The 16,904-nt window shown below is 43.2% G+C and overlaps 1 long non-coding RNA gene across 1 annotated transcript; it reads right to left on the bottom strand.

Moving 5' to 3' along the window:
* Positions 1–412: 412 nt before the first annotated feature.
* On the bottom strand, positions 413–2,966 carry LOC144462594 (uncharacterized). The gene is made up of 3 exons (XR_013490849.1): positions 2,664–2,966; positions 1,870–1,957; positions 413–1,739 (listed from the first exon to the last, which is right to left on the bottom strand). It is a non-coding gene; the product is annotated as an uncharacterized LOC144462594 (long non-coding RNA).
* Positions 2,967–16,904: the final 13,938 nt, after the last annotated feature.

Raw genomic sequence — 16,904 nt, 5'->3', positions numbered from 1 at the left:
CTAAATGGACCCTGAGGTGAGAATGTTTTGTCAACAGAAAACAGATTTCTGCTTCATCGAATTAAAGTTTGATCCTCTCACAGTATGAATGTGCTGATCTTCTGACCAGGACGTTGCTGTTGTGCTGCTGCAATTAGTCAATTAATAGATTAGTAGATCGAAAGGAACTTAATAAGCAGCTATTTTGATAATAGTTAGTAGATAGTATTAGTTAACAGCTGCTTTTCTTTGTCATACTTGATACTAAACAGAATATCTTAAAATAAAACATGCACATTTATCAAATCACCTTGAGCTACGGAACATGATGAGAATCATTTTACTCACAATTTTCTGATTTATCTGTCTGTGAAAACATTGATATTTACACACATCTTTAAGCTTAGTGTCTGACAAATTGTCTCCCCTTCTGTTCCTGAGATATGGCGAGTAATGGCTATGATGTCACAGTGAAGCTGACCTTTGACCTTTTGGATATAAATGTCATCACGTCATTATTTTATCCTGTTAAACATTCGTGTGAAATTTCGTCATGATTAGTGAATGAATTCTTGAGTGGACATTTGTGACATATTTGAGGAAATTCCCTCAAGAGGTTTCTTCAGATATGTCGTTCAAAAGACTGAGACAGTCAAGGTCACACTGACCTTGACTTCTGACCACAAAATTCTAATCAGTTTCAGTCCAAGTGCACGTTTGTGTCAGATTTTAAGAAATTCCCTCAAGGTGTTCTTGACATATTGCGTTCAATAAAATAGGATGTATGCAAAGGTCAAATGACCTTTGACCACCAAAATCTAATCAGTTCATCGCTGAGTCAAAGTGATGTTTGTGCCAAATTTAAACAAATTCCCGGAAGCCGTTATTGAGATATCGCGTTCACATGAATGAGACAGCCGACCCACAAACATAATGCCTCCAGCCGCGGCTATCGCTGGTGCAGAGGGATAAAAATGTCTTCTCCTCTTTTCTTCTCTTATTGTTCAACAATATTTCATGGAAAAAGTTGAAACGTCTCACATTGGACATACAGACTGGTATCGGCAGAAATAGATCAGACCTAAAACCTGCTATGATTTCAGATTTTTCTTCGTTCGTACATCATCCTGCTGGCAGCAGAAATGGCGTCCGAGTGCAGAGATAATCTGTTCCTCTGCCTGCTGCCTGCTGCCGGCTCCACTCATCGCCTCGTCTTTTGGTCTCAGGTTTTAAACATTAATCCTCTTTTGTTTCTGCTATAAAAATAAAAATGACGCCTTCTCTGTGTGTTTCATGCCCTGTCACTTCCTCCCCTTGCTGTCTTCACACCTCCCCTGGCCTGCTTTAATTAGAATAATGGCAGCTCCGTCCACGGACTCCCGGGATAACATCAACTCTGACAGCGACAGTCAATTCTCATTTAGGAGATTACACGCTTGTATTCTGGCTTTGAGTCGCGACGCCAGCGCACCGTCAGCTCAGGCCTGAACGTCACCGCCAACGGGCCTGGACTCGGGGCTAATCAGAGGGATGCAGCAGCTGGAGATGTCACCAGTCAAACACTGATATCTGTGGAGATCAGTGATGGAGGCACGGTGACGGGACAGGCTGCAGGGCGGCCAGCTGACCTGGAGTCTGCGAATGCTTGTTGGAGCAATAACTGAAGGGGAAAGCAACAGTGTGGAGGTGCCTCGATCAATCAGAGGGTCACATATCATCGGACACACACCCTCCTGTCACCACACTCATCAGTCCAGCTCCTGTGGGAAGGCAAACAGAGGACTCATTAAGATAAAGTACAACACATCTGATGTGTTGGCAGTATTTCTGACAGAACTCCGCTTAGCACAGATCCCAGTGCAGACACTCCAAATCCAAAATCCTACTTACATTAATATTAGTGTCATGAGTATGCTAAGAACCCAACAGCAGCACCACAAACTGATGGATGGTTTGTAGTAGTCGTTGATGAAACCACCTGCAACACATAGAACAAACAGGCAAGTGAAAGAGCAAGATTAACTCCTAGACCTGCGGGGCACAGCTTTAGTCTGGGAGCTGAAACGTTTAGATCTGACACAGGAGGGTGACTAGAGTGTCATATATGTGCAAGGCCACGGACCCAGTGTCAGTGTTTGACCAGTTGGGATGAGAACGTGTTGATGTTGGTGTTGTAGCTGACCCAGAACCAGCAGGCGGGTCCTCCAGCTTCAACATTTCATTTGCACTTGTGACTTGTTATTGTGCTAACTTCAGCACATGTTGCTAACAGCGCACAGCTAAAATCTTGAACCAGACTGACGGTTCGGCACGAGCTGAAATATGCTGAAGAGCTCCACAGAGCTGCAGAGTTGGAGATGATTCTCTGACTTTATACAGACATTTGATCTGTTGTAAATTTAAAAATATGATCAGTGGAACTTTAGGGAAGACTTGTTGAGGACTCTCCTCCTCCCCCTCCTCCTCCTCCTCCTCCCCCTCCTCCTCCTCCTCCTCCTCCTCTGAGTTGATGTGAGGCTTCAGGTCCAGTGGAGCTGACACGTTGGTGTAGAATAACACTGAACACTGAGAGGACGAACGGACACAACGGCAGCTCAGTCTGCTGAGCTAGCTGCCCCGCGGCTCCTGATCAGGCACAGCAGGAAGTTTCCTGGAAACCCAGAAACACACACACACATACTTACAGAATGAGCCCTGTTATCAGCAGCATGTGTGGATGCAGCCCTGTGGAGCTGTCGGCTGCAGCAGTCAAAGTGAGGAGTCTGGTTTATCTGTAACGCTGTGAGCAGCAGTTTTTCGTGGGATCAGATTAAAGAGGTGGATCAGACCTTAAAGGAGAAATCCTCCTCTGATCCTCCTCCTCGGTTACACACCATCAGATCCTCAACACCTCCCAGGAAATACTCTGTAACTGAGCCTTGTAACCACCACCTTCCCTCAGCCTGCATCATATATTTCCATGACAGTTAGTCATTCTGTAAACTCCCCAGAACGCCTCCCAACTATTTTGTAATTACATCATGAACACAGACAGCTGATCCCTGATCAGTTCTGATCACATCCCACTGTGTCCAGTCTGGTCTCTGTCACTGCTGTGAGTGGTGATTAATGAACATCAGATCAACACTGCAGCTTTACAAGCTTTTAATAAAGCCCTCGCTCTGTGACGCTGACACTGGAAACACATTGTCCAACAGTGACAACAATCTGTCCCACCTGGAAAGACGGAGGCTGTGTCCACACAGTCCAACAAGTCCAGCGGTAGGAAGATTTGTAAAAAATCCTATTTTGATGCAAAGAAGAAAAAAGGCACCAGTGTTAATTTAGCTGACGAAACTACGACTAAAAGTTTTCATCAACGACCTTTTGTCCATGACAAAAAACGAGCCTATGACGAGCTAAAGATAGATCTTGATAATAAAAACTAAGACGAAATCTATGTTTCATTTTCATAACGAGATGTGACGAATGTTCGTGTGGACTATCAGACACTGAAAGCCAGCCGAGTCTGTTGGATCCATCCGCCACATCTCCCACCTGCTCTACAGGAATTTTCCAGCTCCTTATATGAAGTTGTTACGAGCATTTCAAACTGACACCGCCATGACGGATGCCCCCGGCCAACTGGTGGTTATCATACCACTGCGAAAGATGGCTTTTGGCGTTGGTGTCTGACTTCAAAATCACTGACAAACATTGTCATTTGACGACTTTAGAATGAGAGCAGCTGCTTATATTGGTAGAGACAATTGTGTCTTCCCAAAATATCAGTAGGGACATGTCCCTACCATCCATATGCAAACTTCCGCCCTTGCCCGCTGGGTACCCAGGAGTCTGTGCTCGGGTTCCTTCCAGGGTGTGCAGCCTACTGAACATGCACAGTAGTGTTTCCAAGTTCATGATGTCATACATTTTTAAACTGCTATCCTCGACTCCAGGAAAGTTTTAAAAATATTAAACCTCCATTGATCAGAAATTCAGAATATAGAGTCATAACTGAGCTCATTTGCAGTTGGAGGCGTACAAGGCTGAGCGGTGCTCCTGGTCACATCATAAATATCATATTAATTTCCTGCATCAGTGTGACACAGGAACAAACCAGCATGCGTCGTGCAAGGCTCATTTCAAACAAGTTTTCCCTCAGTGGTCTGGTGAGTTTGGTGACCTTCATACCCCGCAGAGCTTTGACCGACTTTAACCTGAGCAGAGGCGTCTTCAGCCAAACACCTGTGAGGATTTACAGTGTAGCTACCGCCCCTCAAAGTTTAAAGAGACTGCTGATTGATTTTCAGACAGTATGACAAATACCAAAAATACGACTCTCTCACACAGAGGTATGTTCAGCAAAATGTGATGTTTCCTGTCAGTTTTAAACCCACTGAGGTCCCAGGTCGGCTCTCAGTATGTTTGTTCGCCTCTTTCAGTTGAGCAGCGACAGGAAGCCAAACATCTCTGCTTAGTCAACATGTTGGCATCGTTCTCTTGCTCCTGATTGGGTTTCATGCCTCGGCGCTCCCCGTATCTTTTTTCAGGTCGACGTAGTGTCACGTAGAGCAGAGCAAAGTGTCCTTGAGCGACACTTGATCTGTTTTATCTCTCACCATAAATCCTCTCCGTTCGCCGTCCAGTTCCCCGACATTGTTTGTTCTAAACTGAGCAGCTTGTAACCCGAGGCGGAGCTGGCAGCGTGCTGTGTAGCTGCGGGGGTTAAGGCAGCAATGACCCCCCCCAAGGGTCTAAATATAACTGACTCACGGCTGGCTTACATGAGCACAGGTCAGGCGTCTCTGGTTACGGAGACACCCGATCCAGGGGACGCACACCGGGCCATGTGCTCCGAGCAGCAGGAAAACATGTGGACATTTGAGTTTGGCTGCTTTGTTTGTGTCAGCTGCACACATGCAGATTTACACACCAGTGTCCATATGCGTTTGAGAGCAGGTTAAAAAAAGAAAAGTCCATGCACTGGTGTGACGATGGTGGAAAAACAAGTCCAGACTTGTCTGAATGTCACAGTACTGAACCTCCATTACGTTCAAGGAATTTCTCCACATGCTGCAGAGTGACTGAAATAATCTGTGGTCGTAGTTTTTGATAGTTTAACTACAAATAAAAATAAAAACAAAGAATCCTACAGTTTTTACTATATTTTAGATTCATTGTCTTGACACTTTTTAAACACACTAACAGCATGTACTGTACACTAGTAATCACATTATGTAGGTACCACACATTATTCAGTGTATCTAACCATTTTGTACAAACAAGAAATGCCATCATTAGTCATTAGTCATACTTCTACTGTTATTATACACATATGACTATTGTCACACAAGTATACTGTCTGATATTAATACATACTTTCAACATATTGTACCACAGTAGCCAGAACTATAATATTATTACTTTCATTAATGTTGTTGTAAGCTACTGTCATTACCTGCATCTCTCTCTCTCTCTCTCTCTCTCTCTCTCTCTCTCTCTCTCTCATTGTGTCATATGGATTACTGTTAATTTATTATGCTGATCTGTTCTGTACGACATCTATTGCACGTCTGTCCGTCCTGGAAGAGGGATCCCTCCTCAGTTGCTCTTCCTGAGGTTTCTACCGTTTTTTTTTCCCCGTTAAAGGGTTTTTTTGGGGGAGTTTTTCCTTATCCGCTGTGAGGGTCATAAGGACAGAGGGATGTCGTATGCTGTAAAGCCCTGTGAGGCAAATTGTGATTTGTGATATTGGGCTTTATAAATAAAATTGAAATTGAATTGAAAAGAAATGATGCAATATGTGCACCAGTGGATGCCGATTAAACTGCAACCGGTGAGTCATCGCTGTGTTTCCAGTGGCTTTTCAGCCACCTGTTGCTGTTTGTCCAGCTGGGACAGCGCCATGCAAAGTGGTCGTTTTTTACTGAAACACTGCTGCATTTCGAGCCCTGATAGTGCCACATAAGGCAGTGATTTTTATTGAGACATTGCTGCTTTTCCTGCCAGAGAAGTGCCACAAAAAGGGTTTTTATTGTTACCGAACATAGTTGCTTTTTAGCGACCCGTTGCCAATTATCCTGCCAGGATAATGCCACTGAAAAGCAGTTGTGTTTTTGCTGACACACTGTTGCACTTCCAGCGGCTTTTTAGCAACATGTTGCCGTTTTTCCAGCCGAGATATTGTCACAAAAAGCGGTCGTTCTTACTGACACATTGCTGCTTTTCTTGCCAGAATAGTGTCATGGAAAAGTGGCTGTTTTTACCAAGACACTGTTGTGTTTCCAGCCAGAATTGTTCCACCCAAACTGGGTACTTTTTAGCCTAAACATGTTTTTTTCCTAACTATAACCGTTGTTTTTGTGCCTAAACCTAACCAGCATGGCATTGTTGAAAAGTAACGATACCTAAAGTTTTAATGTATCTGCTACATAATAATGTATGTAATAAGGTATCTGTGGTTTGCAGAAACATGAAACGCTAACTGTTTGTTTTTTTTGAGTGTGTGGTGCATTTGTTAGAATATGCTTAGAATTAGATAAATCACTGGATCTTTATCATCCATGAATGTTCAAGTATATTAACTGCCAAAACAATGCACGAAGACAAAGAATGGAAGAGTTCCTATCTGCTGCAGAAGACAATGGATGAGTCATGAGATCAAGAGTCAAAGCATAATTAAGATAAATATTTGTCCTGAAATAATAATGACAAAGAAAATGAAAGAAATAGTAGAAAAAAGGAAAAATATAACAAGACAGCAGTGTGATCTGTAGCTCCTCATGACGACGTTTGGCAGAAAGCTCAGGAAAGATATTTAATAAAGGACGTTTGGGTTCTAAATATAAAATCAAGATGTAAAAGCTCACATTCGACATGTTTAAAGGACCAAAAATAACCAGCGTCCTTTCAGGAATGTCTGCTGATGGTCTTCATAGGAGCGCCGCCAGTATCAGAGGAGCTCAAAGGTCAGAGGTGTAAAGTTCTGATGTCGACCACATTCAGCACAACACCAGAAGCCTCCTCCGCTGCTGTTAAACAGTCAGTGTGATTTCCCCCGAGCTTATTTCACTTTCAGCCTTTCATGTTTGCATTGTGCATCTCTATTTATTTATTTATTGATATGTGTTTACTTTTTTAGCAGCCAGGCTTTAAAAATGAGGACAAAATTAGGCTGAGAGCGTTTGACACAGGCCTGATGTTAAAAGGAAGAAAATAAATCAGCTTCTCCTTCATGATATAAAAGTAGGGCAGAGTGCAAAGCAAGTAAACAGACTCTGTTTACTCGAGGAACTTTAAAAAACACAACATTTAAAATGATTTAAAAATATAAATCAGAACAGGATGAAACTTTATTTCACATATTTCTTTCTTTATAAATCTGTAATGTTCAAATGATCATTCTTTATCTGATGACTATTTTGTTAACCTTCAGAGTGGACGCTGTGCTGTCTTTGTGTGGACGAATGAAACCTTGTACTGGATTTAAAGGCTGAAACATTTGACAAATTGGACTTTGACATTTTACTTTGTTGGGCAGTGAGGACATCTTTGTCCTTGAAATGTTCTTGTTCTTTAGGGACAGGAAGATTGACAGATTCATAAGGACATTTTTGGACATAAGAACATCTTTAAAAAGTGAGACCAAGTTTTGGCAAGCAAGGACATAATCAGAAAGTGAGGACATTTTTGTTCTGTTGAGGGGACAGAAGGACAGACTGAAATGTGAGGACATTTTTTGAAAAGTGAAGATGCTCTCAGAGAATGAGAGGGCATTTTTGGCATTTATTCCTTTTATTAAATAGTTTCCGTATTGTTGGAAACTATGGATGTTTGGAAAGGACAATTCTGACATGTCTGTTAGCCTTTGGAGAGTAAGGACAGAGTGGACAGCTCTGACAATGGAAACATTTTTGACAGTGAATTTCATGGGAACTGTGAACTTTTTAAATGTGAAGACATTTTTGGCAGTTGAGCACCTTTTCGTAAAAAAGTAGGACATTTTGTAAAAGGACGACTTTTTATGGCAGGTAAAGACATTACCTAAACTCGAGGACATTTTCGGACAGTGACCATATTTTTGGCTGGGAAACAGATTTTTTGAAAGCTTTGTTGAATGTGACAGGCCACTTTTAAAAAGTGGGACAATTTTGGCATTTTTGTGAAGTAAAAACATTTTGGACAGTGGGGACCTTTTTGTAAAATAAATGAGGCCATTTTGGAGAGGGAAAATGTTTTTTGACAAGTTAGGACATTTTCAGTGAGTGAGCCTATTTTTAGTAAGTAGGAAGATTTGTCAAAATTGACAGGACATTTTTAAAATGACTATTTTTTGGCAAGCAAGGACATTTTTGTAACATGAAAACATTTTGATATGTTGGGACCTTTTTTATATATATAAAATATATAAGGACATTGTAAAAAGATCAACATTTGGGGGGAGTAAGGACATCACTTCCAAGTGTGGACATTTTGGAAAGCTAGTTTTTGAGGTGAGTCTGGGTATTTTGCAAAGTAAGCAAATGTTGGGAAAGTGAGGACCTTTTTGGCAAGTGAGGTTATTTTTGTAAAGTAAAAAAAAAAATTGGAAAGTGGGGACCTTATTATTTAAAAAAAAAGACATTTTGGACATTTCCCAAACCTGATGGCATTTAAGGAGAGAGAGCACATTTCTGGTAGGAAGATTTGTTTAAATGACCAAACATTTTTAAAACGTGAGCCCATTTTTTGTATTTGGACATTTTTGTGAGGTCAAAACATCTTTGAAAGTGGGGAAATTTTTGGTTAATGCAGAAAGTTTTGATGAACGTGGACATTTTTAGAAAGCGAGAACATCACTGGCAAGTGTAGACATTTATGGAAGATGTAGTTCTTGTGGCAGTGAGCAAATTTTGCTTTCTTTAAGGACCTTTTTCAGAAATTGAGGACATTTTTAGCAGATTGCGAAATTTTTTGAAAAGACAGACAACTTTGAAAAGTGAGGATGTTTCTAAATGTCAGGAGATTTTTCAGAAGCATGAACAATTGAAGACATTTGTGTAAAACTAGATCCTTTTTGTCAGGTGACGATGTTTCAGGTGAGGGAATGCAGTTTTTAAAAAGTCTAGAAATTTGGGATATTTCGTTTATTTTGTACAACTTTTAGAAAGTGACAACATGTTTGTCAGTGTGTACAGATTAGGAAATTTTTGGATAGTAAGACAACATTTTGTCCTCACTATCTGTTGGTTAAGACTTGGTGTAAAGGTTAAGGTCATATTTTGTTTAGGGGCTGAGAAATGTTTTTAGTCAGTGAAGGTTCTCACAAGTACAGAAGTACAAACCTGTGTGTGTGTGTGTGTGTGTGTGTGTGTGTGTGTGTGTGTGTGTGTGTGTAAAGGGTAAAAGGGGTTTTGAGTTTCACTGGGTCGGGGTTCAGATATTTGTTTTAAATATAACTTGAAGTATCCAGAAAAAGACACACACAGTTAGAGGAGGGGGTTTACACAGGTGGTTTTATATACATGAATATATTTATATGCATACATATATAAACTCCCACTGTGCCTGTGGATAAGTATAGCCACCAAATCTACCCAGCAACCCCCTCTGCCCTCTCAGGGCGCAGGGTAAGTGAGAGGGGGTGCTGGTGTGTATCGTGAATTTATTTTTACCCGTGTTTAGTCTGAGGATGGTGATGTAGGAGCGTCCATTTGTCCCTCCGTCACACCAACATGTCCTGACGGCTCCTTGTGAACATTCAGGTCCTCAGACTTCTGATCCTAAAGAGATATTTTATTTACATGTTTTTTTATTTTACATATAACCCATGAGGACAGACACAGGGGGCTCGGTGGTGACAGAGAACCTGCCACAGCAAGCGAACACACGGACTGCAGTCATTTTGACTTGACCAGCGGACATGGAACCCAGAGGATGTGATAGAGGAGGTAAAGCAGTTTCCAGCAGAGAACCATGGCCTCAGATCTGGAGGTGTTGACTTTCATCCCGACCACTTCACACTCGGCTACAGACCGCCCCAGTGCATGCTGGAGGTCACGGTGTGATGAAGCCAACAGAACCACATCATCTGCAAAGAGCAGAGATGCAACTCTGAGGTCCCAAAACTGGACCCATTCCTTCTTGCGGCTGCACCTTGAGATCCCGTCCATGACTATCACGGACAAGGGACAACCCTGGCGGAGGCCAACACCTACTGAGAACGTGTTTGACTTTGTGCCAAATATTTGGACACAGCTCTCACTTTGGTTGCACGGGGACTGGATGGCAGGGAAGACACACTTAAGGTCACAGCCTGCGTCAAGCTCTGATCCTACTTACTCACCAAAGTGCAACAACAGGCGTTCAGGCACATGAAACTGTTATTTTAAAAAAGTTGCGTAATGTTGCTTTAAATATGAATGTAACTCCACTTTTATTTTACTGACCTCCAGTGGTTTGACTCCTTGATTTGCTGCAGTGATGTCAGGTGTACTCCAGGACTTGTGACATCACTGGGTGTGGCTTCAGGTGGAACAGGCTTGAAACTGTAATCAGAGGCCAAATGAAACCACTACCTCACTTTCAATTTTAAAGATATCATTCTGGAAGAAAACTCTTTTTTCCATTTTCTGAAATCCCTGAAAAGTTTTTGAGGATTCGGTGTTTTCCTTCGACTGTGGCGGCGTGTTTTCAGTGTAAGTGGTGATTTAAAAACTGAACTGGAATCAAAAGCATCTCAGTGTGTGTAAGGTAAAATATGCACAAACAAGCCCAAAAAGACTTCAGAGCTCCCAAACACCCATATTTAGAGCAATTTAAATCCCATTTTCTAGTTCTTCTGAACTCAGATTCTGAGTGCAGCGTTTGAGGATTGGTTTCCATACTTTTTTTTTTTTTTTTTTGCCATTTTCCCCTCGATGGAGGTTGGCTCTTGGTGAAAGTAGGTCGACCACAGTGGAAGCTTGGCTTTCCTCCTCGTAGACGCGTCCTCACTTTGGGTTTTCTCTGCAGGAGGAAAAAGCTCCCTCAGTCTGCATGCCCGGACTCTGTGAGGATACACAGGAAAAGAAAACACACACACACGAGCATCAGTGGGTGTGTGGGGTGGACTGATGAATGCTTCATTTTAGGCACACATTAGTTTCAATTTATTTCTATAAAAAATCAACATGCAGAGACTTGAAACTTGCTGCAGACTCTTAATAATCACAGTCAACATTATTTCTGTCTTCGTTTTTGTCACTAACACTGATATTACAGTGACTGTCTCTGCATATCAGTGTTGATTTCATCAGCAGAAATCTTGATGTTAAATATCAACTGACACCTCACATCACTTGCAGAGATCCAAGGGGAGAGGAGGTAGCAACACAACTCCACCTAATGGAGGCTGACGGCGCCCCAGATTCAAACGTCCAAAAAATTAATAATTGAAACCACAAAATATCTCCATACTGCTTGTCCGTAGTGATCCAAGTGTCCTGAAGCCCCGACATAAAAAGTTGTTTGGAAAAACCTCATCTGAACTCTGTTTTTAGCCTCATTGTAGCCTGTAGCTCTGACTGCCTCTCTGGGCACCACGCTCACGCAAGACCGTAATGCTGTGTTCCCACCAAACGCGATGAACGCGATTTAATCGCTCATAACACGCCGCCCGTAACGCCCGAGTTTGGACGCCTGACCATTTTGTTAATTCGTGTTATCGCGTCATTCGTGCGAGTAGCGGGGAAGCTGGCTGTGCTAACTGGAGCTAAGCTAGTGCTAACGTTCATAGTACAACCATTCTACAAACTAATTAAAGACACATATTTACAGAACTTACCAAGTAGACCAGTTTCCTCGGCGTCTTTCACCCAAGCCTGCTCATTTTTGTTGCGGTCTCTGTAGAGTAGACACGTAGTATCATATAGCTCCGGGTAGCCACTGACGATCATGGCTGAGATAACCACCATCGCTGCTTTGTACCTGCTCTGGAAGTCCCAGATGCGTCGGAGGGCCAAACGCCGTCGTTTTTGGGTTCACCCTATCCTGCAGCAGCGCATCCAGTTCGGCGAGTTTCACCACCTCCTCCAGGAACTCTGTCTGGATGATAGCCGCTTTCAGCGGTACTTCAGGCTGACTGGGGCCCAAATTGAGGACCTGTTGGCGAGGGTTGGCGCCAGGATCTCCCGGCAGGACACCAACTACAGGCGCTCCATTTCAGCTGTGGAGCGTCTGTCCATCTGTCTCTGGTGAGTAGCAGTTCATTGCTGTGTCAACAACATCCAGTTGACACATGCCAGTGACGTCGGGAGAATCTCAACGTTGATTGGCTTTCGCGGCACAGCGTCATGCGAATTCGCCTCAAAAGTTCAATATTTTCAACTCGAGCGATGAGGCGTTGGATGCGAATTTCGCGTCTATCGCACCGCGCTAGACGCCTCTATCGCGTCCATCGCGTCGTGCTAGACGCGTCCGTCGCACCGCCCGGCGCGATTTCGCGTCTAATTGTGTCTTTGCATTGACTTTGTATGTAATCTTGACGCGCGAATTTGCGAATTTGCGTTTGGTGGGAACACAGCATAAGACATGGGCACCACGTTCATGTGTGTTCACGTGCTTTCGCTGGTCTTGTGGCACACGTGGGCACAGTGCACAGAGAGGCAGTTAGAGCTACAGGCTAAAAACAGAGTTCAAATGACGTGCCTCCCTCTGGCATATGGATGAGTAGATAATGGCTGAATTTTCATTTTTTGGGTGCACTATCCCTTTAATGCTTCAAAATAAAGAGTCCACAAACCACTGGGTAACGTTACGTTAGCTTCATCCATTATTTTTACTATGTGTCTTACAACTCATAATCAGACTTGTCTGACAAACATTCAGCATAATTGAGTATTAATTTTAGCCCCTTGTAAAGTAAACAAATGTGATGTTTTCCAGATAATGCTCCACTTGTCTGCCTTAACAACAAGTCTTTGAGCAAAATCCATGAAACTGAGGAAAGTCCCTGGTACTGTGACTGGTACTTGGCGCTAAAGATAGATCTTGATAATAAAAACTAAGACAAAATCTATGTTTAATTTTTTTGACAGTACTAGATGAAAATGTTAGCGGTGGACACGGCCGTGCTTGTAATGATCTTCAGATGCCTGATGAGTGACAGGCTGGTAAACTCCAGTAAATAGTACGCACCAGGATGTTTGGGTTGGTGCGAGTTGTGAGCTGTAATTCAGCAGTAAATAATCAGCCGTGTGTGTCTGACTGTGGATGGTGGAGTTTGTCAGTTGCAGCGGTGGCTGTTAGCAGCTAGCTCCGCTGGTTGGTCACCTTGATTCTAATTTCTGATACATGAATTAGCCTCACTGGATTAAAGATAAAAACATATAGAAAACATCATGCGTCTAGCGCGACGCGATGAATGCGATGGACGCGATAGAGGCGTCTAGCGCGGTGCGATAGACGCGAAATTCGCGTCCAACGCCTCATCGCTCGAGTTGAAAATATTGAACTTTTGAGGCGAATTCGCATGACGCTGTGCCGCGAAAGCCAATCAACGTTGAGATTCTCCCGACGTCACTGGCGTGAACACAGCAATGAACTGCTACTCACCAGAGACAGATGGACAGCACTCCACAGCTGAAATGGAGCGCCTGTAGTTGGTGTCCTGCCGGGAGATCCTGGCGCCAACCCTCGCCAACAGGTCCTCAATTTGAAGTACCGCTGAAAGCGGCTATCATCCAGACGGAGTTCCTGGAGGAGGTGGTGAAACTCGCCGAACTGGATGCGCTGCTGCAGGATAGGGTGAACCCAAAAACGACGGCGTTTGGCCCTCCGACGCATCTGGGACTTCCAGAGCAGGTACAAAGCAGCGATGGTGTTTTTCCAGCCAGGATAGTGCCACAAGAAAAAGGTATTTTAAGCCAAAACATGATCTTTTCCTAACTATAACCATAACCGAGTGGGGTTTTTTTGGGCTTGGTCACTTCAAAGTCGTTGAAATGTGGCCCTTGGGCCGTGACTTGTGTCAGAAACCAATGAAAAGATGTGTCCTTTAACGTCGGCATGATACATGACCAATTTACATTAAAGTTTAACGGCACCTGTCGGCGTCGGGGGGGGAAACGCTGCAGGACAAAGGCGAAAGTTAAGGCAGCAAAAGTCCAAGTGGGGAGGGCGGGGGTGGTGGATGGCTCCAACCAACACCGACTTTCACCCGAGAGAGCGATGTTTGTGTCCTGTAAGATTCTAAAGCCAAACCCTGTTCGTTTTTTCCTAAACCTAACAACATGTGTTTGTCGTTGAAGGGAAAAAAAAAACATCAGTTAGCAGTGTTGTACCAACATAGTGTGTTAATTTTGAAAGAGACTGTATGTAAATGTTCAATTCCCTGTGAAAACAGACGTGTATCTTGAAAGAAGACAACTTGAAACGGCGTCCCAGAACGTCGACACGCAACACACCCAGGGTACCTTGCACGTCATATGTGGACAGGGAAAGTCCATGACCATATTGTCAATATGTGACGAGGTCGGAGTGAGAATGTGTTGGTTTTTTGCGGCTAAACCACGTTAAGTGTGGCGCTGCTGACAAATGTTAAGTTCAATGTATCTGCTACATAGTAATATACAAAGCCAACATTTCTTCTGGCGACTGCACAGTGCAAACTGCCTTCTCCTGGGTCAAAGACAAACACTTCATATGTTCAACCGTCCACCCTGACCTGACGGTAATAAATCACACGGCACCACAGGTTTTTTATCCCTCAAACATATGCAAAGCACCAAACCTTTTGACCCAGTCTCTCTTAAACAGGCCTGCAGCGACGTCTCTATGAACCCTGAAATAAGTCAGTGTGTTTGCACTTCTTCACTGCCATAAACCTACATTCATTGTTTGTTTTTGTTTGTTTGTTTTTTGAGCACTAGGGGGCAACACATCTAGCTGTAAACACAACACTGACATATCATCATCTTATAAAGGTAAAGCTCTTAGCAAACAGAACTTAGTTCCACTTCCACAACATGAGATTAGTACATGATTAAATTAATTGGCACAACAGTCTGAGTTCTTGTCAGCTTGAGCTAAAAAAATACAGTAAATATCATAATCTAATCTAAAACACAGACCTTAAAATCATAAATCTACTGCGACAAAATTATTTATCTTTAATAAGAAAAAAAAGTCATCCTAAAATAAGATGTTATGTTATCGCTCCTCCTCCCTCCAGCTCTCTCCTCGCTCTTCTCTCTTGGCAGAGCTCCCGGACTCAAACATCCCCTCTCACAAATATGCACTCCCCCTCCTCCTCCCCTCTTCATCCCCCTCAACCACCACCGCCACCATCTAAACATATCCTGCCCCTGGCCTGCTGGATAACTTTCCATGAGGCTGTGACTGACACCGAAACGTTTTTTCCCCTTCCCACAAAACCCAATCCCATCCCCGACCACGGCCGAGGAAGAGGAGGAGGAGGAGGAGGAGGGAGACGCTCTTCCATGAATCATGGCTGGGAACCAGATGTTCACAGCTAACAATGACAGAGGGAGAAGTCTCTGCCTCTGCCTGCTCCTGTGGGGATTTCAGCTACCATGCACAGGCTGTTATTAGAGTAGGGTTGGGTCTTTTTTTTTTTTTTAGCTTGGGAAAAAGATGAGAGCATGTGAAGCTGTCAGGGTCGAGGTGGAAATGCTGCTCCGCCTCTGGGCCGACTCAATGAATGAGCGAATGAAGCAGGATCAGGTGGAGGCTGCACAGTCGGTAGTAGCATCACTAACATTTCATTTCTCCCAACGAAGAACCGAACGTCAATAAAATATGCCTAATTTCTGCTGCACGGCACGACTCAGCTCGACTCGACTTGCTCTCTTTGGTTTACGATAGCAAGAGTGATGGATAGTATCTGGTGCTTTTTGTTTGGTCAGTAGAGGACGGTCACTCTGCTCAGGGCTGAGTTGTGTCTGGTTTTGAGGCTCATGTAACCACTGTTCATACTGTGGAGAGTTTTATTAGTAAACTGTAACTATAAAATGAAAGGATGTTTTGCTGCCTCTCACAGCAGCTGGAGTCTGAGAAAAAATAACTTCATTCACTGGGCCGACTGCCGGCAACTTTTAAGGTGGAACGTTAACTTGTAATGTTACTCAATGCATGAGTTGATGACGTGAATCCATCAGCACACCTTAAATTTCACTGTGACAACTTTGTCATAAAGGTAATATAGCCAGGAACCGACCATTCCATGTTTCTGTGTCAAAGTGACTGATGGGAACAATTATTTTTTAAACTGGTCCACTCTTGAGAGAGAGCGCTGCAGCCGGCAGCGGCGAAACAGGCTTTGATATAACCACATCGTCAATGTACGTTCATTAAAAGTGTTTTTGTCACTGACAGGCTCAGATTGTTACTGTCAGTGTCTGACACAGTATGAAAGGATCCCTACAGAGATAGAGCTTTGTGTTAGAGAGTAAGATCCTTTTGGTTTAACCAGAAACAGCCTGATGTCACCGTCACCAAACCCACCAGACTCCATTTAAATAAACAGTAATTCTAGCGTGTACTGAGGCAGCATGTTGTCACATCTAACTGGGTGAATTAAAAGTTTATTTCAACCAAACCAGAGCTGGTGATTTCTGAACAGTGGAAAAACAAACAAATACAGTTTTTGTGAGTTTTATTTTGTTTCTTACAGCTTTGAATGGAGTGTGTTTCACAACAATAAATTACTGTTTATTTAAATGGAGTCTGGTGAGTTTGGTGGTAGTAATTTTGGGGCTGTTTCTGATTAAACATAAAGTATCTTACTCTCGAAGTCTGAAAGAAAGGAGAACCAGAACTAAGCTGAAACAATCCCGGGAGGCACGATGAAGACAGAGATGAAATCCAGAACAGACCATAAACGACCAGGCAGGAAATGACACCACGAAGATGGGGATGAACACATACAAGGAACAAAGTGAAAGACAGGTATATACACACAGAAA

This window comes from Epinephelus lanceolatus, chromosome 3 (genome assembly GCF_041903045.1).
Source record: "Epinephelus lanceolatus isolate andai-2023 chromosome 3, ASM4190304v1, whole genome shotgun sequence".
Lineage (NCBI taxonomy): Eukaryota > Metazoa > Chordata > Actinopteri > Perciformes > Serranidae > Epinephelus > Epinephelus lanceolatus.
The sequence above is the reverse complement of the archived record's forward strand: the minus strand, read 5'-3'. Positions and strand labels throughout refer to the sequence as shown.